Source organism: Hemitrygon akajei, chromosome 4, assembly GCF_048418815.1.
Source record: "Hemitrygon akajei chromosome 4, sHemAka1.3, whole genome shotgun sequence".
Taxonomy (NCBI): domain Eukaryota; kingdom Metazoa; phylum Chordata; class Chondrichthyes; order Myliobatiformes; family Dasyatidae; genus Hemitrygon; species Hemitrygon akajei.
This window is the reverse complement of record NC_133127.1, coordinates 48,619,603-48,641,120: the sequence shown is the minus strand read 5'-3', so window position 1 is coordinate 48,641,120 and position 21,518 is coordinate 48,619,603. Positions and strand designations below refer to the sequence as shown.

At 42.6% G+C, this 21,518-nt stretch overlaps 1 protein-coding gene across 1 annotated transcript in view; it reads left to right on the top strand.

The window, feature by feature from the left end:
- LOC140725907 (uncharacterized) overlaps nt 1–21,518 on the top strand; it is a 181,729-nt gene that overhangs the window by 73,678 nt on the left and 86,533 nt on the right. The window lies entirely within an intron of this gene.

Sequence of the window (21,518 nt, the reverse complement as noted above, 5' to 3'; positions counted from 1 at the left end):
GCCCTTCTGCCCACCAAGTCAATGGCAACCATCAATCACCAACTCACAATAATTCTACACTGACCAGTTTTACTCTCCCTGCATTCCCTTCAACTCTCCCTCAGATTCTACAACTCAGCCACACCCATGGAAAATTCACCAACTCATTCATCTTTGGGATGTGAGAAGAAACGGGAGCATCAAGCCCACATAGTCTCAAGTAGATGGTTCAAACTACACACTAACAGCTCCTGTGGTCAGGATTGAACCTGGGTCATTGAAACTGTCAGGTAATAGCTTTACTAACTAACCGACAATGTCGCCCATCTTCCCCTCACTCTCAGGTGTGTCAAACGAGGAGGCAAGGCAGCTGCCAGCACCTTTCAGTTTAGTATATAAGGTCTCGGGCCAATGGCATCCTAAGTGCACCCCTGTTAGTGCACAATACACACAGTGCTGGAGGAACTTGAAACATCGACTGTTTATTTCCCTCCGTAGATGCTGAGTTCCTCCAGAATTCTGAGTGTGTTACTTTTGATTTCCAACAACTGCAGAATCTCTATGTCACTGGTTAGTGCACAATATCTTTTCAAGATTAAATTTGTCTTCAGTTCCACATCTAACAAAGAGGGCTGGAGAGGTCACCAACTAATTGAAGCTGATTTTCTCATGTAGTACACGGGAAGTGTTGCACCATGAGAGATTCCATCCCCCAGTGGAATATTATTGTCCTTGTTTGATCTTATCTTTGACAAAGATATAAGAGCAGAGCAGTTCTCCCAGATGATTTGGCCAATACGTAACTCCCAGTCATCATCATTATGTGTGGTATTCAATCTCATTGCTCTCTCTGAGCCTCATTGTTGGGGAAATTCGTTCCCTATATTTGACGTAACTGCACCTAAATAAATACTTACTTGACTGTAAAGTAACTTTGAGGTAATTCAGGTAAGAAACTATAAAAATTCAAGTTCCTCCCTTTTACCAAAGAAATTTTAGCTGGGAAACATTTAATCATTATTGCTAAATCTCTTTAAATGGCAATCCAATATAAACATTCCATAAAAACTGTCAGGAAGATAAAAGATAAAAGCAGTTATTTGTTAGAATGTTTACTGGTTACAGTATAAAACAATGACTCCAAGATCACATCTGAATGGATATCGCTAGTGTTTTATTGACTGTTTTCTCAATGTTGACATTGTGCAGAGAGCCTGCAAGGATAAGGCTTCAAATTGAACTAAAAACAAGCTGGACTGCTGGAATATTTTATAGCTTGCTTTTTCTCAAACACACCCTTGAACTTCTGCAAAAATTGGAAACCTCTGCATCCAAAACACTGAAATCCAGTAAAATTCAATGACCTGATATCCCCATTACAGAAGGAAGGTAACCAATCAGGAGCAAAGGGCTGGGACATGTCTCTGACCCGAAAAACAACCTACCCACTAACTTCCCCATTTCCAAGAGTTGTTTGCTACCCTGTGGCTTCTGCATGGGTTCTGCTTTGACCAACGACATTAGGTGAGCAACCAGTTAAACTCCTTGACAGACAGCTAATAAAGAAGGGAAATCCTACAGAGAATGATACCCCTGGATTAAACTAGAAGCCTAAAAACATACCTAAGCAAAACTAAAATTTATATTTGATCATTTTAAAACAAGTGTGGCAGTATGAATCAAAAGTAAGCAGAATGTTTCAACTCCACACAGGTATATTAAGCTTTACGGGGATGGAGAAGTTGTTCAGTAGACATTTATAAGTAATACCACATTCAACGAGATGTAATGCTTTCAATTATTTTTTACATGAGAATGATTAATAAAAAGTTGAAGTTCACATTAACCCACTGACCATGGTAATTAGCTTGGTATCAGAGTCATTCTATAGCATATTGCACATAGAAACAGAGAAAACCTACAGCACAATACAGGCCCTTCAGCCCACAAAGCTATGCCAAACATGTACTTACCTTAGAAATTACCTAGGGTTACCCATAGCCTTCTATTTTTCTAAGCTCCATGTACCTATCCAGGAGTCTCTTACAAGACCCTATCATATCCGCCTCCACCACCATTGCCAGCAGCCCATTCTACGCACTCACCACTCTCTGTGTAAAAAACTTACCCCTGACATCTCCTCTGTACCTACTTCCAAGCACCTTAAAACTGTGCCCTCTCATGTTAGTCATTTCAGCCCTGGGAAAAAGCCTCTGACTGTCCACACGATCAATGCCTCTCATCATGTATTACACCTCTATCAGGTCATCTCTCTGCACTTACTCAGCAGCTGATAGAAAGTAATTACACTGTGAGAGAGGAATGATGAAAACTGTATGGTTGAAATTCTCCCTCAGTCCCTTAAAGCTGCCCAGTTTGAAAAGAATGTGAGTGAATTACAAAAGGGAGGGGGTTACGGGGAGGGACAGACATGGGGCACAGGTCATGGGGGGTATAACATCTTAATTTTTTGGAGGGGTATAGCATCATGAAGGGGCAGTGAGAGGGTAAATGGCTAGTCTGTTCCCAGGGTTGGGGAGTCAAGAACTAGAGGGCACGTTTAAAGGAGAATAACATTTTGGCACGGACTAAACAGACCGAAGGGCTTGTTTCTGTGTTCTAGTGCTCTATGATTCTATGACTCTACCCCGATGTATATTTAAGTATGGGATTATCTGTCTGGATAATATGAGAACTAAAGTTTTCACAGTGTCTATGACAATAATATGCCAATTACCAATTAATTATGAATTAATATGTTTCAGTAGCCCTACTGCACAACTGGACACCAGGGTTGAGCTGACCCTGAAATATATCAAGAGCCAGTACACAACTTCCAACAAATGTATAGATAAAGCAACATCGAATGTTCCCAGGGGCAGCCCTTTCCAGCTACAGTAACCTGGCCTTTTTGTTCACAGCTTCCACATAATCCATAAATTCTCATACATTACCAAATCCCAAGAGTTCCAAGGTGTGCCAAAGGCACTCCTTAATCAATTAGTCCTCTATGTTAAGTTTATGAAATAATCAAATAAAGATTGTAAATACAAGATCATTTCCTCATCTAGCAGAATAACTTATTAATATCTTGAACTTTCCAAAACAGATATATAACCATATAACCATATAACAATCACAGCACGGAAACAGGCCATTCCGGCCCTCCTAGTCCGTGCCGAACTCTTAATCTCACCTAGTCCCACCTACCCGCACTCAGCCCATAACCCTCCACTCCTTTCCTGTCCATATACCTATCCAATTTTACCTTAAATGACTCAACTGAACTGGCCTCTACTACTTCTACAGGAAGCTCATTCCACACAGCTATCACTCTCTGAGTAAAGAAATACCCCCTCGTGTTTCCCTTAAACTTTTGCCCCCTAACTCTCAAATCATGTCCTCTCGTTTGAATCTCCCCTACTCTCAATGGAAACAGCCTATTCACGTCAACTCTATCTATCCCTCTCAACATTTTAAATACCTCGATCAAATCCCCCCTCAACCTTCTACGCTCCAATGAATAGAGACCTAACTTGTTCAACCTTTCTCTGTAACTTAAGTGCTGAAACCCAGGTAACATTAAAAATATATGATTTTTAAAATGTGTTCTTCTTGCATTTTCAGCTAAATATTTTTTGGAATCAGTTCTGATTAAAAGGGATCTAAATTCATAGGTATAGTGAATCCACACCAATATCAAAATATATTCAATAGCTCCAGAAGTACACTGTCAAATATATACAGCTTTTAATTATGGACAAAATTAAAATATTTCAAATTGTTCTTAGATAGCATTCACAACAGATCTTAAATATATATTGTGCCATTCCTGATCAGTAAAGTGACAATTTTGAGGTGAAGCGCGAATCTTTGGAACATCTCTGAATCACCTTTTGTTGCTAGAACGTCCTGTTGCTTAGCAACTAGCAGTGTGACTTATGAAATGCCAGTTAGGACGACATAGGCATCATCATCAAAATCAAATTAATAAAAATGATTGCTTTTTAAAGGGACAGAACCAGTAATCTTCAAATTATAAAGGAGATGAAGGAAATAGATCAAATTAAATCTTGTGTTGACAGTAACTGTCGCCTAAGGAGCCTACCAGTGGCAGAAAGCCTTGAGAAACATGGTTCTTGATTCGAGCTTTCTTCACAATCACATGGCTGGAAAAACATTGTGTATTCTTCAGCTACCTGCATCATTAATCACACTTGCCTTGACCAGTGTTACCTACATGAGTGGACAGTCCAACACAATAGTATTCACTAGTGGGAGAGAGTGTGCTTTTTAGTATGGGTCTCTAATAAAGGAACAGAGTTTCAAGGTAAACGGCCAGTTATTTAGAAAAGGTAGGGTCATTGAGTCTTGAAACATGGAAACAGGCCCTTTGGCCCAACTTGTCTATGCCATCTGAGGTTCCCATCTAAGCTGGCCCCATTGCCACATTTGGCCCATATCTCTCAGATCTTTTCTATCCACGTTCCTAGCCAAGTACTTTGTAAGTGTTGCTAATGCAGCTGTCTCAATCACTTGCTCTGTCAGTTCATTCAACATATTGACCACCATCTGTGTGAAGAAGTTGCCCCTCAGATTCCTATTAGTCTCTGCCCCATCACCTTAACTTATGCCTTCTAGTTCTTGATTTCCCAGCCCTGAGAAAAAGATTGTGTGCATTCATCGTGTCTGTGCTCCTTGTTTTTTTTATACACTGCTATAACATCACCCCTCATTCTCTTATGCCTCACTGATAAAACTCCTAACCCATTCAACATTTATCCATGACTCATTCCATCAAGTCGAGGAAACATCCTTGTAAATCTTTGCAGTGCTCTTTCTAGCTTAATAGCATCTTTCTTATCGTAGAGTATTCCAAAAGTGTGGTCTCACCAATGTTTGATACATAGACATTTCTTCTTGAAAAGGCTGGTAAATATCTGGAATTCTGTACACAGGGATTGGTCGAGACTAGCACATTAGATTGAAGTCCAAGGGGTCTGGTACAGAAGTAGAATTGAAGCCTGGGGTAGATCAACCACAATTATACTGAACGGTGCAATATAATATTCAATGACATGAACACCTGCTTCTATTTTATTGTATTTCTGTGTGTTCTTATGAAGTCCATGGCTTGCTCCGGTGTACTTTGAAGCCCCTCTTCAAAAAAGTACCCAGAGGTGAAACCAAGCCAGAAATTCCCACCCTCTGCCTACCTTCCCATTGCCTTGGAAAAGCAGCCAACATAATTCACACCTCTTCCCACACAAGGAATTCTCTCTTCTCCCCACCCCCACTTCCATATAGCAGAAGATACTAAAGCTTGAAGACATGGCTCCACCATTCTCAAGGATAGCTTCTGCCAAGCTGTTATAAGACTCATGGATAGACCTCTTGTATGTTAAGGGGAACTCATAACCTCACAACCTACTGCAACATAACCCTTGCATCTTAATTTCTACCTGCACTTTCACAGAACTGTAACACCATATTCTAGACCCTGCTATTGCTTTTCTCTTTGTGCTACGTTGATGAACTGATGTTTTGAAATAATCTGTATGGATGGCATGCAGACCGAAGCTTGTGTCTCACTTTGAATAGTGGACCCAACCCCACTGAGAATTCCTAGAACCAGCGAAAGAATTTTATTAGTTGGTAGCATGATAGGAAGTCAAACAATAAAACCTAGAGACCTCTCAGCCAGAGCTAGGATTTTACTATGATTAAGAGAAACTTTTCCATGAACAAGCTTTAAATTTAAAAGTTGCCCACTCAAAGTTTTTCTCCTATCCATGGCCCATGTGTTCAAGAAAAGCTAGAAATCAGGTGGCTAAGTAAACAACTGCATCTGGATCAATCCCTTTCAATCACCACCCTCCCTTCCTTGACACTAGCAACTCATTTTAATATTTTGAGCCTGGAATGATGAACGAATCACAAACTGTTCATTTGCTCCACAAACCAGCCCCCTTTAGACCTCCACCCCAAAGCAGAGGTTTCTATATTATTCTGCCCTCTGGTATGAGCTCACTGCTTTACTGCTCTTCATCCCTCTTGTGATCTCACCTACAAAGAGAGGCTGCTTAGTGAGGTCAGTTCTAAGCAGGTTTGGCAACACGTTGCTCAATCAGAGGTGGTGTGTGAGAAACCGAAAGTAAAAGAGGAAGGAAGTAGGCACAGCATAGATAGAAAGGGACTCTTACAGAGTCCTCTAATAGTACAGCTCATTGGCTCCGTTCTTTAACTCTCCTTTGTCTACCTCATCACAACGGTGTCAAACGAAATGTATCATTGGGCTATAAAACTGTCCAGTTGTTACTCATTTCATATGATCAGAATTTGATTTATACATACAGAATAATAAGCAGAATGTGATTAATAACCATATCAAACAAAATCTGTATTGTGTTTGTAACTCATTAAAACAGTGTAAAACAGATATAGGAAGATCTCACTCCTTTTTACTTGCCTCCTGTTGAGCTTTATCTTCACTGGAGTTAATGGTTTTTTTATATCCTGAAATATGCTCTTACACAAAGTCAAAGTACCTCACTCATTAATCCCTCTTGTAACCATGTATCATGGTGAGCATTAAAGTCATGGGTTAAAAATCTTAAAAAAACACAATAGCTGGAAATCTGAAATAATTTTTTTTTAAATCCTGGAAGATCTCAGCAGGAGAAGCAGCATCTGTGGACAGAGAAAAATAGTTGACATTTCATCAGAACTGCAAAAGAGAGAAAATGTTCTGCTACTAGAAAGTAACTTGTCTTCTCTCCTCCCTTAACTTAATGAATAAAATAGGACATGAAACATTAATTGTTCCTTTTTTCACAGACATGGCTGAGCTGCAAAATGTTTCCAACTTTTTCTGTTTTTAGACCTGGAATAGAATGTTATATATTAAAATAACCAATAGAACATAATAAATGTACAAACAGCAATCCCAAAACAGCACTCCTTGTCAAAGTTTGACTATAAAATTAATTAAAATTTGCAGATATATAGTTCCATTAATAGTTTCAGATATTGATAAAATACTTTACAATTAAGTATTTTGGAAACATAGTTGTGATGTAGGAAACACAGAAGCTGCTTTACATAATAAAATCCCACAATAGCATTATAACAAAGACTTAGTCATCTTTCTGTGTGATATTCGTATTGGATTGTTATTGTTATGTGTACCAAGATACAGTGAAAGGCTTTTGTCTGCATGTCATCCAGGCATAACATTCCAGACATAAATACCTTGAGGTAGTACAAAAGGAAACCAGAATGCAGAATGTACTGTTACATTTACAGAGAAGTGTAGGACACAGTAGGCAGACAAATAGAGTGCAAGGGCTATGACAAAATAAACTGAGAGATCAAGAATTTAGTTTATTGAATAAGATGTGAAATAGCAATGAAGTTAGAAAAACGGAAGTGCCAGACTCACAATATGGTAGATTGCGAGATCAAGAATTCATCCTTTAAGATATAAGAGGGCTGTTCAAGAGTCTGATAACAGTGGGATAGAAGCTATCTTTGAGCCTGGCAGTACATACCTTCATGTTTTAGTATCTTCTGCCTGATAGGAGAGGAGAGAGGATGACTAGGGTGGGAGTGGGTCTTTAATTAGCTAACTGCTTTACTAAGGCAGTGGGAAGTCTAAACAGAGTCAAAGCCCAGATATGCCTGCCTCTTCGTGAGTTATGTGGAACAGTCTATGTTCCAAATCTATACTGGTACTGCTCCCCAACTTTTCCTTCGCTACATTGGTGACTACATTGGTGCTGCTTCCTGCACCCATGCTGAGCTCGTCAATTTCATTGACTTTGCCTCTAACTTTCACCCAGCCCTCAAATTCCACCTCGGACACTTCTCTCCCCTTTCTTGATCTCTCAGTTTCCACCTCTGAAGACAGACTGTCCACTGACATCTTCTATAAACCCACTGACTCCCATAACTACCTCGATTATACCTCTTCCCACCCTGCCAAATGTGAAAATGCTATTCCCTATTCCCAGTTGCTCCGTCTCCCCGCATCTGCTCCAAGGATGAGGCTTTCCGTTCCAGGACATCTCAAATGTCCTCTTTCTTTAAGAATCGTGGTTTCCCTTCTGCCATCATCAATGATGCCCTCACCCGCATCTCCTCCATCTCCCACACTTCGGCCCTTACCCCATCCTCCCGTCACCACAGCAGGGACAGACTTCCCCTTGTCCTCACCTACCACCCCACCAGCCTCCTGATCCAGCATATTATCCTCCGCAACTTCTGCCACCTTCAACAGGACCCCACCACTAAGCACATCTTTCCCTCTCTACTCCTCTCTGCTTTCCGCAGGGATCGTTCCCTCCATATCTGCCTGGTCCACACGTCCCTCCCCACAGATCTCCCACCTGGTACTTATCCCTGCAAGCGTAAGTGCTACACCTGTCCTTACACCTCCTCTCTTACCACCATTCAGGGCCCCAAACAGTCCTTCCAGGTGAGGCAACACTTCACTTGTGAGTCTGTTGGGGTCATCTATTGCATCCGGTGCTCCCAGTGCGGCCTCCTCTACATCGACGAGACCCGACGCAGAATGGGGGACCACTTCGTCGAGCACCTCCGCTCCGTCTGCCACAACAGACAAGATCTCCCAGTTGCCACCCACTTCAACTCTGCTTCACATTCTCATTCCGATATGTCCATACGTGGCCTCCTCTACTGCCATGATGAGGCCAAACTCAGGTTGGAGAAGCAACACCTCATATACTGTCTGGGTAGCCTCCAGCCCTTTGGTAGTATACATCGAATTCTCCAACTTCCGGTAATTCCCTCCCTCTCCCTTTCAACATCCCACTTTCACTCTGCCTCCTCTTCCAGCTGCCTATCACCTCTCTCATGTTTCTGCCTTCTTCTACAACCCATAGTGCTTTCCCCTTTCATTCCTTCTTCACCTCTCCAGCCTATCCCCTCCCTGCTTCCCCTCCCCCACCCTTTGATCTTTTCTCTGATTGGTTTTTCACCTGGCACCTTCCATCCTCCCCACACCTTCTTTATAGGGCCCCTGTCCCCTCCTTCTTCAGTCCTGATAAAGGGTCTCGGCCCGAAACATTGACTGCTCATTTCAACGGATGCTGCCTGACCTGCTGAGTTCATCCAGCTTGTTTGTATGTCTTAAAGGAAGGTGTGATGGACTGGGGTGTGCTGCGTAGGATTGAAGCTTGTTTGTTAGACATAGCACAAAGAATGGCTCCCTAATACTTATTTTAATGTATTGCCATGCAAATCTTTGATATTTGCCTCAGAAGAAAGAAATGCTATTTTATTAATGTCCTGGGAGAATATTGGCACCTCTGGCAGTATAGCCCCCTGCCCCCAGTGCCTCACTGGCACATTCGGCTGGAATGTGTATCTGAAACAGATTTTGATCTAGCAACATTAAGTGGAAGCCAGCACTGACACATTGCAAATACAAACCTTAAACTACCCTCTTCTGCTTTATCCATGACTCCCACTACTCAATGTGGTTGCTGGTAAAGAACAATGAAATTAAAAGTAAAACACAGAAAGGGATTAAAATAGTAAAATGTAACTCTTTAACATGGAAGGCAATAATTTATTCTCTGGCCTGAGATAGTGGTCATAAAAGCTTTATTCCTTAGGGATGTGACAGCAGCTGATAAGGTCACTGACGTTAATCTTTCCCTGGATGCTTACTTCAGTTGAGATGACAAGCATTCTGTTTAATAGCACACAAAATAATCAAAGGCTTTGGAAAACAACTCTACAGAAATTGGACGGTTGGCTCAATTTGATCAAGAGCAAAGGAGATTATCATTGAATAAGGTGGGAGTTCCTGTCACTATAACTCCAAGTGGAAAATACGTGAAGTGTGAAAATCTGGCAGTCAATACAACTAACAATGTACCTACTTGCTACCAAAGACAACGTCCAAGTGCCCTGATGATCACCGGTGCTGTCACAATTGAAGAGGTCTTAACTAAGCAAATTCACAGCCAGATGATCCTTTCCATTTAGCAGAGTGCAACTAATTGGTGTAAGTCAATTACCTTCATTTTGTTGTCATTTTCTTGTCCCATGCAAAGTGCGCCATTAGAGAGAATAAATCTCTTAAAGCATCTGTGATCTCCCTAACTAAAGCAATAATAGTTTGCCTCTAAAAATGTTATTGATCTACAGGGCCTGTTTAGAGAACAGCAATGTAGGGCATTGCTTCATGAACGTAGGTCACTGAGGTCCAGCAACTTCAGGCAAGAACCCCTTTAAATTTAATATAAGACAGACGTAATGAAATAACACCACCATAGATGCACAGTTATGCCAAAATGTGTACATGTAAGTGTATTGCATTGTTAAAGAGCTTTGTGGAAATCCCATAGTATCCAGCAATCAATTTAGTAATATGGTTTAATGATAATTCTATTACTTTGTGAAAAGAAGGCACTGATGTCAGCTGAGAAGACAGAGTGGTCAATGATTCAATAATGAGAGGTGGCCTAACTGAATCATTGATCAGTGGGGAGATTTTTTGCAGCTGTATTTCTAATGGCAGGAAGTATGAATTGACACATTTGGGAAACAGCTCACAGCTGTAATTAGACTCTGAATGGGAGTTGGTTCGGTGATGGGGAGCAGAGACATTCGGAAATACAGCCTTGCTGATTGTGAAAGGCAGAATCCAATCAGTTTTCCTTTGTTAATTATCAAGGTGAATAATATATAGGAATAAAGCTAACTGCTTCTCATTTAACATGGAATATGTCCTATGGCCTATGATGTCTGTGCCAAATGTGGAGCCAAGTTAAACTAAATTTCTGCTGGCTGCACATGGTTCATATTCCTTTGTTTCTTGCAGAGTCATGTGTCTATCTAACAGCCTCTGACGTGCCATTATCATATACTCTTCCACCACCACCTTTGACAGCCCATTGCAGACATCCACCATTCTCTCTGGAAAAACTTTCCCATACATTTTCTTTAAACTTTCCTCCTCCTAAAATGCATAACCTCTAGTATTTGACATTACTGCACTGAGAAAAAGATGCTGACCGTCTACCCTATCTATACCTCTCATAATCTTATCATCTTAAATTTTTTGTTGTTAGTGTCCTTCTGTCTCGAAGGATGGTGGGGAGGGGTGCATGAGAAAAGTCAGCTTGTGGTGGTATCCTTCCCAATGTGGCTGAGGTGTCCCACCCTGGAATGACAGTCCACACTCTGCTGTTCCGCAGCTACAGCCTTGGCTATTCTGTTGCTCAGCTCAGCTTCGAGAGACAGTGTTTGTGATGGTTGACCCAAGACAGGTGAAGGAATCACCCACCTCTAGAGAGTGACCATCGATGGGATGGAGTCAGTGTCCTGGACCATGACATTTTTTTCTTCAAGCTGATGGGCAGCCCGAGCTCCTTGCAGGCGTGGGTCAGCTGCTCAGTGAGACACTGCAGTTGGCCTTCTGAGTCACTGCTGCGGCATCAGCAAACGATAGCTCGCGAATGAAGACCTCTCCGATCTTGGTCTTGAAGCGAAGACGGTCAATGTTGAAGTGTTTGCCATCGACTCTGGAATGTAGGGAAACCCCCACGGTGATTTCTCCGAAAGCATACTGAAGCAGCGTGGAGAAGAGGATGCCGAAGAGTGTTGGTGCTAGAATACAGCCTTGCTTTACTCCGCTTCTCGCTGGGAAGGCTTCCGAAGTCGCATCGTTAAAGCAGAGACTACAGTGCATATCTTCATGGAAGGAAGTAATCATGCCCAGCAGTTCTGGAGGGCAGTCTACCTGTGGTGAACTAGATATACCTGTCTGACTGCTCATGTGGCTCCTCCCACAGACCCTGCTGACTGCTCCTGTGGCTCCTCCCACAGACCCCTGTATAAAGGCGACTGTGGGCTGCTGCTCTTCCTCATTTCCCCAGGATGTAGTGTTGTTTATTCTTCCAGTCAATAAAAGCCGATATCTCGCTTCCTACGTCTCAGCGTGAGTTATTGATGGTGCATCACTACCTTTCTGCAGCAACCCGCATAGCCCGCTCTGCTGACCAGGTCGAACGCCTTTGTCAAGTCAGTGAATGCGATGAAGAGTGGTTTTGGCTGCTCTTGGCATTTCTCCTGCAGCTGGCGTAGTGAGAAGATCATATCCACAATGGATCTAGCTGCTATAGAACCGCAGGGTAGTCATGTTGATCAAGGTGCTGCAGCCGTGCCAAAATGACTCTGGCAACGGGCTTTACCATGATGCTCAGGAAGGAGGTGCCACGGTAGCTGTTACAGTCACTGCAATCGCCTTTGTTCTTGTACAAGGTGACAATGTTGGCGCCTCGCATGTCTTGTGGTGTGTAACCTTTCCCCCAGCTGAGACTGAGAAGCTCGAGCAGATGGTAAAGCGATGCTTATTTGCTACTCTTCAAACTTCTGGAGGGATATCATCATTTCCACAAGCGAGATAGTCAATGGCTTTGCTGAGTTCTTCTGGTGTTGCCAGTGCATCCAGCTCTTCCATGAGTGGTAGATCTGGAATAGCCTTGAGTGCAGTGCTTGTCACCACATTCTGGGATGAGTACAACTCTAAGTAGTGCTCAACCCAGCGCTGAAGTTGCTTACCTTGATCAGAATGACTTCTCCAGTCTTAGACTTCAGGGGGGCTGTGTTGGTGACAGGGGGACCCATAGCCTTCTTGATACCTCATGCATCCCCTGTGTCTGCAGAAGTCTGGATACTACTGCCCAAGTTCAGCCAACAGTTGTTGGACCAGCAGCGAACAGCTTTCTGGGCCTTGTTACTCATGGCCTTAATAGCATCTGTGGTGCTGGAGTTGGGATCATTCATGTAGGCAAGGAGGGCTCCTCTTTTGGCTTCAGTCACTGGTTCCATTTCCTCCCAGCTTTCCTTATACCTGCCTATTTGTGTGCATTCTCTCTCATCAAATGCAGTGATGGCATCAAGGAGACAGAACCATTTGCTTTTGATTGAGTTGTCATCATAGGTGGAGGCCACCACAGTATCTTCAAAGCAGTCAGTGAACTTCGGCATTCGTTCAGCACTGAATGTACAGCAAGTGCTGATGCACGGTCAGCCCTTCCACTTAAAGTAGTGCAGCTTCTTTGGTATGAACCTCAAGTTCTTGGGTGTCAAGATCTAACCTAACCTGGTCCCAACATATCAACACAGTTATAAAGAAGGCAAGACGGCGACTCTACTTCATTAGGAGTTTGAAGAGATTTGATATGTCAACAAAAACACTCAAAAACTTCTATAGATGTTCTGTGGAGAGCATTCTGACAGACTGTGTCACTGTCTGGTGGGGGGGTGGGGGGGGTCTACTGCACAGGACCGAAAGAAGCTGCAGAAGGTTGTAAATTTAGTTGGCTCCATCTTGGGCACTAGCCTACAAAGTACCCAGGACATCTTCAAGGAGTGGCATCTCAGAAAGGGAGCATCCATTATTAAGGACCTCCAGCACCCAGGGCATGCCTGTTTCTTATTGTTACCATCAGGAAGGAGATACAGAAGCCTGAAGGCACACACTCAGCAATTCAGGAACAGCTTCATCCCCTCTGCCATCCGATTCCTAAATGGACACTGAACCCTTGGACACTACCTCACTTTTTAATATATATTATTTCTGTTTTTGCACGATTTTTAATCTATTCAGTATACATGTACTGTAATTGATTTACTTAGTTTTTCTCTTCTAGATTATGTATTGCTGCTAAGTTAACAAATTTCATGACACATGCTGGTATTCTTTGTTGGCTACAAGAGAGTGGGCATTTTCACAGTCTGCACTGTGATAGCTGCAGGTGATAAGGTCACTTTTGAGATCGGCATGTCTAGTGATAAAAAGGTCTAGTTGATGCCAGTGGCAAAACTGTGGGTGGTACCATGAGACCTTGTGAAGCTCTACGCACTGGAAATATGTGTTAGCCACACACAGTCCTTGATAACAGCACCACTTTAGCACCCTTAGTCCATTAAGCAAGGATGTATTGTTGAGACTTTATAAAGCACTGGTGAGGCCTCACTTGGAGTATTGCAAGCAGTTTTGGGCCATTATCTTAGAAAGGATGTGCTGAAACTGGAGAGGGTTCAAAGAAAGTTCATGAAAATGATTCAAGGATTGAATGGCTTGTCATATAAAGAGCGTTTGATGGCTCTGGGCTCTATTCACTAGAATTCAGAAGAATGAGGGGTGACCTAATTGAAACCTATTGAATAGTGAAAGGCCTTGATAGAGTGGATGTGGAGAGGATGTTTACTATGATGGGAGAATCTAAGGCCAGAGGACACAGCCTCAGAATAGAGGAGTGTCATTTTAGAATAGAGGTAAGGAGCAAGTTCTTTAGCCAGAGAGTGGTAAATCTGTGGAATTCTTTGCCACAGGCAGCTGTGGAGGCCAAGTCTTTATGTACCTTGAAGGCAGAGGTTGATTGATTCTTGATTGCTCAGGGTATGAAGGGATACAGGGAGAAGGCAGGAGTTTGGGGCTGAGAGGCAAATTGGAGCAACTATGATGGAGCAGTCTCAATGGTCCAAATAGCCTAATTCTGCTCCTATATCTTATGGTTTTATGGTCTTATTGTTCATCTTTCCCACTCCATGTGGGCCCATACAGCTGGGCCAGGCCTCGCTGTTGGCTCCAACTCTAGAATTGATGTCTCCCAGCAGGTACAACCCTTCAGAGCTAGAATATCTTGGACAATGTTTCATCCAGTGCCCAATAGGAGAGATCTTTAACTTCGGGGGTGGAGCTGAGAGTAGAGGCATAGATGCTGATGAAGTTGACTGGACCAGATTAAAGACAGTCAGAGAGTGAGGATTCAGTCTGCTCCCCCATCCCCACCCCCTCACTCTGGTGGGGGCTCAACAGCGGCTGTGAATGTGTTCCTCACCACAAAGCCAACAGCACGCAGTCTTGGCTAATCCTGAGGCTTCCCTTTCCTTAAGAAGGTGTAGTTCGACTCTCTGATAGAGTTGCTGTCTCTCTGTCTCTAAGCTCCACACACCTAGTGAAGCAGGCAGGCAGGATGGCACCTTACTGGCTTGGGCTGTCCAATGAGGTCCACTCATCTCTCCCACCATCAACTGAATTGAATTTATTTCTTACATCCTTCACATGCATGAGGTGTAAAAATCTTTGTTACATCTCCATCTAAATGTATAATGTGCAATCATAGTAATTTATAATAAACAGAACTGTCAATGTAATATAGAGCACACTCAAGACAGCATGAGTTCATCAGTCTTATGGCCTGGTGGAAGAAGCTGTCCCAGATCCTGTTGCTCCTGGCTTTTATGCTGTGGTACCACTTCCCAGATGGTAGCAGCTAGAATAGATTTTGGTTGGAATGGCTTGGGTCCCCAATGATCCTACGGGCCCTTTTTACACAGTTGTCCTTGTAAATGTCCTGAATCATGGGAAGTTCACAACTACAGATGCACTGGGCTGTCCACACCACTCTTTGTAGAGTCCTGTGATTGAGGGAGGTACAATTCCCATGCCAGGCAGTGATGCAGACAGTCAGGATGCTCTCAATTGTGCCCCTGTAGAAAGTTCTTAGGATTCAGAGGCCCATACCAAATTTCCTCAACCGTCTGAGGTGAAAGAGGTGCTGTTGTGCCTTTTTCACCACACAGCTGGTGTGTACAGACCACGTGAGGCCCTCAGTGATGTGTATGGTGAGGAACTTGAAGCTGTTTACCCTCTCAACCCCAGATCTATTGATATCAATAGGGGTTAGCCTGTCTCCATTCCTCCTGTAATCCACAAACAGCTCCTTTGTTTTTGTGACATTGACATTGTTTTCTTGACACCACTGCGTCAGAGAGATGACTTCTTCCCTGTAGGCCACCTCGTTATTGTTTGAGATAAAGCCAATCAATGTAGTGTCGTCGGCAAATTTAATTAGCAGATTGGAGTTGTGGGTGGTGATACAATCATGGGTATACAGGGAGTAAAGGAGGGGATTCAGTACGCAGCCCTGAGGGGCTCCTGGAATGAGAGTCAGATGGTTGGAGGTGAGGGAGCCCACTCTTTCAACCTGCTGGCGATCTGACTACCAGGATCCAGCTGCACGAGGCAGGGCTATGGCCGAGGTCTCTGAGCTTCTTGTCGAGCCTGGATGGAACTATGGTATTGAATGCTGAACTGTAGTCCGAGAACAGCATTCTCACATAAGCATCCTTCTTCTCTAGATCTGTAAGGACAGTATGTAGAGCAGTGGCTATTGCGTCGTCTGTTGATCGGTTGTGTCAGTAGGCAAATTGCAGGGAGTCCAGTGTGGGTGGCAGCAAGCGGCAGATGTAATCCTTGACCAGCCTCTCAAAGCATTGGCTCTCAAAGTATTGAGGTGAGTGCGACAGGACGCCAGTCGGTGAAGCATGTTACCTTGGTCTTTTTTGGTACAGGGACAATGGTGGATAATTTGAAGCAGGAGGGCACTCGACACTGGGAGAGGGAGAGACTAAAAGTGTCTGTAAACACACCTGCTAGTTGTGCTGTGCACATCCTAAGTACTCACCCCGGGCACTCATTCCTGCACCAATCGGTATGAGCTTAGAACAAGTAAGTGCCACTTCCCGGATTGTACTGAATTTTTACAACGTCGCTTGAGTGGCCTCTCCAGGGTGCTACAAGCCTGAGCAGATGATACGGAGACTTTGAGCTGCCCAAACAACAAGATCCCCCTTTTGGCCTTGCTGATTTAATGCAAAAGAAAGGTGGAACCAATACAATTTGGTACCAGCGGGGCTCCAGGAGTTGCTGGGAGGAGGCACAGTACACCATCCAGCCGCCTTAGGGCTCCGCTCTGAATTTACTATCAGGATTTACTTCCTTAGCCTTCATCTCTCCCAAGACTGACCCACAAGGAGGCTGTCCATTTTCCCATGGTTGATTGTTGCTTAAGGCGTGTCAATGGGTTCAGGGTATTCGCTCATCGAGAATGTCCATCAGACTTTGACACTTCGAGGATTTGGAATCAGAATTTTCCTTCTCCTGGGTGAACAGCCTGCCAAGACTAATGGGCTCATTCTGCCCAGGTTCAAAATCTTAAATATAACTCAACAAAACAAGAGAGCTGGTCATTGACGTCAGGAAAGCAGGCAGTCTACATGTTCCTATCTACATCAATGATGCTGAGGTTGAGAGGTTAGAGAATTTCAATTTCCTAGGGATGAATATCACTAATAGCCTGTCCTAGTCCAACAACATCGACACCATAGCCAAGAAAACTCACCTCAGAATGCTGAAGGAAGTTGACATGTCCCATTGACCCTTACCGTATTTTATCAATGCACCATGGGAAGCATCTTATCTGGTTACTTCACGGTTTAGTATGACATCTGCTCTGAGAAATTGCAGAGACTTCTGGATACAGCTCAGCACATCACAAAACCAGTCTCCCCTTCATGGACTCTGTCTATACATCTCGTTGCCTCAGTAAAACTGCCTGCATAATCAAAGACCCCACCCATCTGTGACATTTTCTCTTCTCCCCCTTGCATCAGACAGAAGGTAATAAAACCTGAAAGCACATACCACCAGGCTCGAGAACAGTTTCTACCCAGCTGTTATAAGACTATTGAATGGTTTCCTTGTAAAATACAATGGGCTCTTGACCTCACAATTTATCTCATTATTATCTTGCACTTCGTTATCTGCCTGCATTACACTTTTGCTGCATCTATTGCACTTGATTCAGCATTCTGGTATTATTTGACCTTGTGCTACCAGAATTCACTGTGTAACAACTTGATTTGTATGATGGTATGCAAGACAAGCTCTTGACTGTACCTTGGTGTATGTGACAATAATAAACCAATTCCCATTGCAACTCTTATCAGTTCTCTCCTCAGCCTCAGAATCTGAGAAAACAACCAAGTTTTTCCAACCTCTCCTTGTAGATGATAGCCTCTAATCTGGGCAGCATCCTGGTAAACCTCTTCTGCAGCCTTTCTAAAGCCTTCACTTTCTTCCTGTAATAGGCTGACATAATATTCAAGTGCAACCAAGTCAAAGTTTTATTAAGCTTCCGTTTTTTTCATAAAAATAGAATGCAAAAGTTAGCAGACCAAGGCAAACCTATGTAATCCTTAAAAGGGGAACAGAAAAAAAAGATATGGGCTGATAAAAATTTGTTGTTTACGATAATTGCAGGTCTGTTCTGTCTATTAGCCATTTGCTACATTAGAAACATAGAAAATAGGTGCAGGAGTAGGCCATTCAGCCCTTCGAGCCTGCAACGCCATTCAGTATCATCATGGCTGATCATCCAACTCAGAACCCTGTACCTGCTTTCTCTCCATACCCCCTGATCCCTTTAGCCACAAGGGCCATATCTAACTTCCTCTTAAATATAGCCAATGAACTGGCCTCAACTGTTTCCTGTGGCAGGGAATTCCACAGATTCATAACTCTCTGTGTGAAGAGAGTGTTAGTTGATAATCCACATGAGATTAATTGCTTTCCTGTTGCATAAATGAAGAAAGCCATTGATAACATTGTTGAGCATGGAACTTCAATTCTAATGTTCATTTGCAAATTAAGGCGAACTTTACCATTAAGTACGGTTGTGTATTCATAAATCATAAAACAGTGTGTGTGTGAATATTTTTGATGGTAAGAATGCTTCACATCTTGGCTAAATTCTAGATGTTCACTAAGTATATACATACAAAGTATTTGCCGTTATTGCTTGTGATTGTGAAATACTTTCTAGTAAAATTAGTGAATGTGCTTCACAAGCAGTAATACTTTCGGGCAGTCTGAAACACAATTCTGTAAAGCAGCCACTACCATTGGCACGTTTTGGGTAATTGTGAGATGGAGAATGTTTCAGATTATGTGTGTCATTCAGTAAGGAAGCTCCCAAAAAGGACAAAAGCCAATGTAAAACTACAAACTCTTCCAACAACTCCATTGATGGCAAATTCTTCACCTCACTTCTAGTAGGAACAGTGTTCAAGGAAGGAATCAATTAAGGTAAAACTTGCATATTTGCTGACAAAAATCATAGCAGCAGCACTCAACAGTGTCACTATGGCAACATTAGCCAATTTGCAGAAAGACTGCAATCAAAGACTTTAAAGAAAGTTCTTTCTTGCTTTGCTTATAGAAGATAGGCAGGAGAAAGAATTAAAAAAAGAGAAAACGCCAATGGAATAGATGAGAGATCAGACGAAGAATGAGTATTTTGTAAATAGCTTTGAGATACACAATTAAATTACCTGCTTTACAGTTGCTAGTTTAATTATAAATATTAGCCAAGATGGCATGACTTACCATCCAGAACATTTCAACACGTATTTGAGAAAACATCAGTTTAGCCTTTCATTGGAATCTCAACACCTCCGGCAGTGCAGCATTCCCTCAATGTTGTCCTTGGAGTTACAATCAAGAGAAAATCTGCAGATGCTGGAAAACCAAACAACACACACAAAATGCTGGAGGAATTCAGCAGGCCCGGCGGCATCTATGGAAAAAAGTACAGTCCATGTTTCGGGCCGAGACCCTTCAGCAGGACCCTTTGGATTTTTTTCCATACTTTCTCTGTACTTTTTTCTATAGATGCTGCCTGGCCTGCTGAGTTCCTCCAGCATTTTGTGTGTGGTCTTTAGGGATACATTGGATTCTCTGCTCCAATCTGGAGAGGTGTTGGGAAATTAGAATGCAAGATAATGAAGGGAAGAGTTGCAGAAGGAGAAAGGGAGAAAGGTATATGACTTAGGAAATCGGGCTATTTTTCTTAGGTATCTTACAAAGTCTCATTGTGTTCTGAATTTCACTGTCACAACAGTAAATGAAATTCCATACATGTGAAATGGTGCATTAACTTAAAGTAACTCAGCTATGACAATAGCTACCACTCATTTCCTCACTAGGAGCAACCTATATTGGTCAACTAAACTACCAGACCACACATTTCAGGGACGTGGGAGGAAATCAGAACACCCGGAGGAAACCCAAGTGGTCACAGGTAGAACATGCAAAGTCCACACGGATCGCACCAGACGTCAGAAGTGAACTAGATTCTCCAGAGCCACGAGGCAGCATCTTTATCAGCTGTGCCACCCTTCATCTTTCTTCATCACTGATCTCCGTTGATTCTAACCTAAATAGTTGTAAATCACACGTGAATAGCCACAAAAAGCACAATATGATTACAAGTGCTTTCTCTCATGTGCTTGCTTTCAAAATTTTCACCTTAAGGAATTAATGCAGAAAATAAATTATGTTTTCTGATATAGTTTCATTATTTTATTTTTATTGCTCTGGGCTTTTCAGTACTTGAACTTGTAAAAGTCCTCTTGCAAAAGAATATAGAATGGTACAGTTTAAGAAAAGACCCTTCAGCCCACTCCTGTTGTGGTAAACTGTTTAATCGAGTACTTAAAAATCTACGTAACTCAGCTAATCCTTTCTACCTACACAATTTCCATCCCTCAATTCTCTGTCTATCCAAAAGCCTCTCAAACTCCTCCATTGCATTTGCCTCCCCTGCCATCACTGGCAGCATAATCCAGGCACCCAACACTCCCTGTATAAAAAGCCGCCTTTGAATTTGCCCCTCTCACAAATTTATGCACTCCAGTATTAGACATTTTAGCCCTCGCAAAAAGATACTAGCTGTCTACCATAGCCATGCCTCTTATAACCTTAAAATTTCTATAGAGCCTCCCTTCAGGCTTTGCTGCTTCAAAGGAAACAATCAAGAGACTTACCTTATGTTCTATACTACATGTTCCAAGCTCTAGGTTGTATCATTAAGTGGCAAGTTGGAAATAATCCTCTTTGCACCTGTTAGCTGAGCAAGAGAAGGGGACAAATTTCGGGTCAGTATCCCATGCCTGATCTCATATTTTCGGGTAATATAATTAAAGGCAGTATTTTCTTCTCTAAATTGCTCAGGGGACCACTTAAAGCAGTTGCTTGACCCATAACTTATGTAAATCATGGTCTGAACATCTGTTTTTAGGTTACATTATAAATCTCAGTCTGTTCCATTCATCAAAGACTGCCACCAAAAGACGCATGTGAAACTGATCCCTGCTTTCCATACAGCAATATCACTCCCTTCAAAATTCATTCCATTCCAATCGATGGAATGAACTTTGGAGGAAGAGTGCAGCACTTTGACTCTACTATATCACAAGATATGATCAGGTTCTGATGTTTTTTTTAAAGAAAAAAACATTTTAATTCATGATTGTGGAGCCAGATTCAGATTCAGATTTACTTGTCACATGTACATTGAAACATACAGTGAAGTGCATCGTGTGGGCCAGCCCACAAGTGTCACCACACATTCTGGTGCCAGTATTTCGTGCCCACCATGGCACACATGGCCATCATGACTGAATGTGCAAGGTTTCCTGCTCTCGCTGCCATTTCCATATCCAATGAATCCAAAGCCTTTATCAATCTCTCGTCCCTTTACCAATTGAACCCACCAGCCTCCACCTACATTTGGATTGATGTTCTTAGCCATCTAGTTATTGTTACTTGTCAAACAAGCACTGGAGGCTGATTTCACACTAAAGAAGCTTCA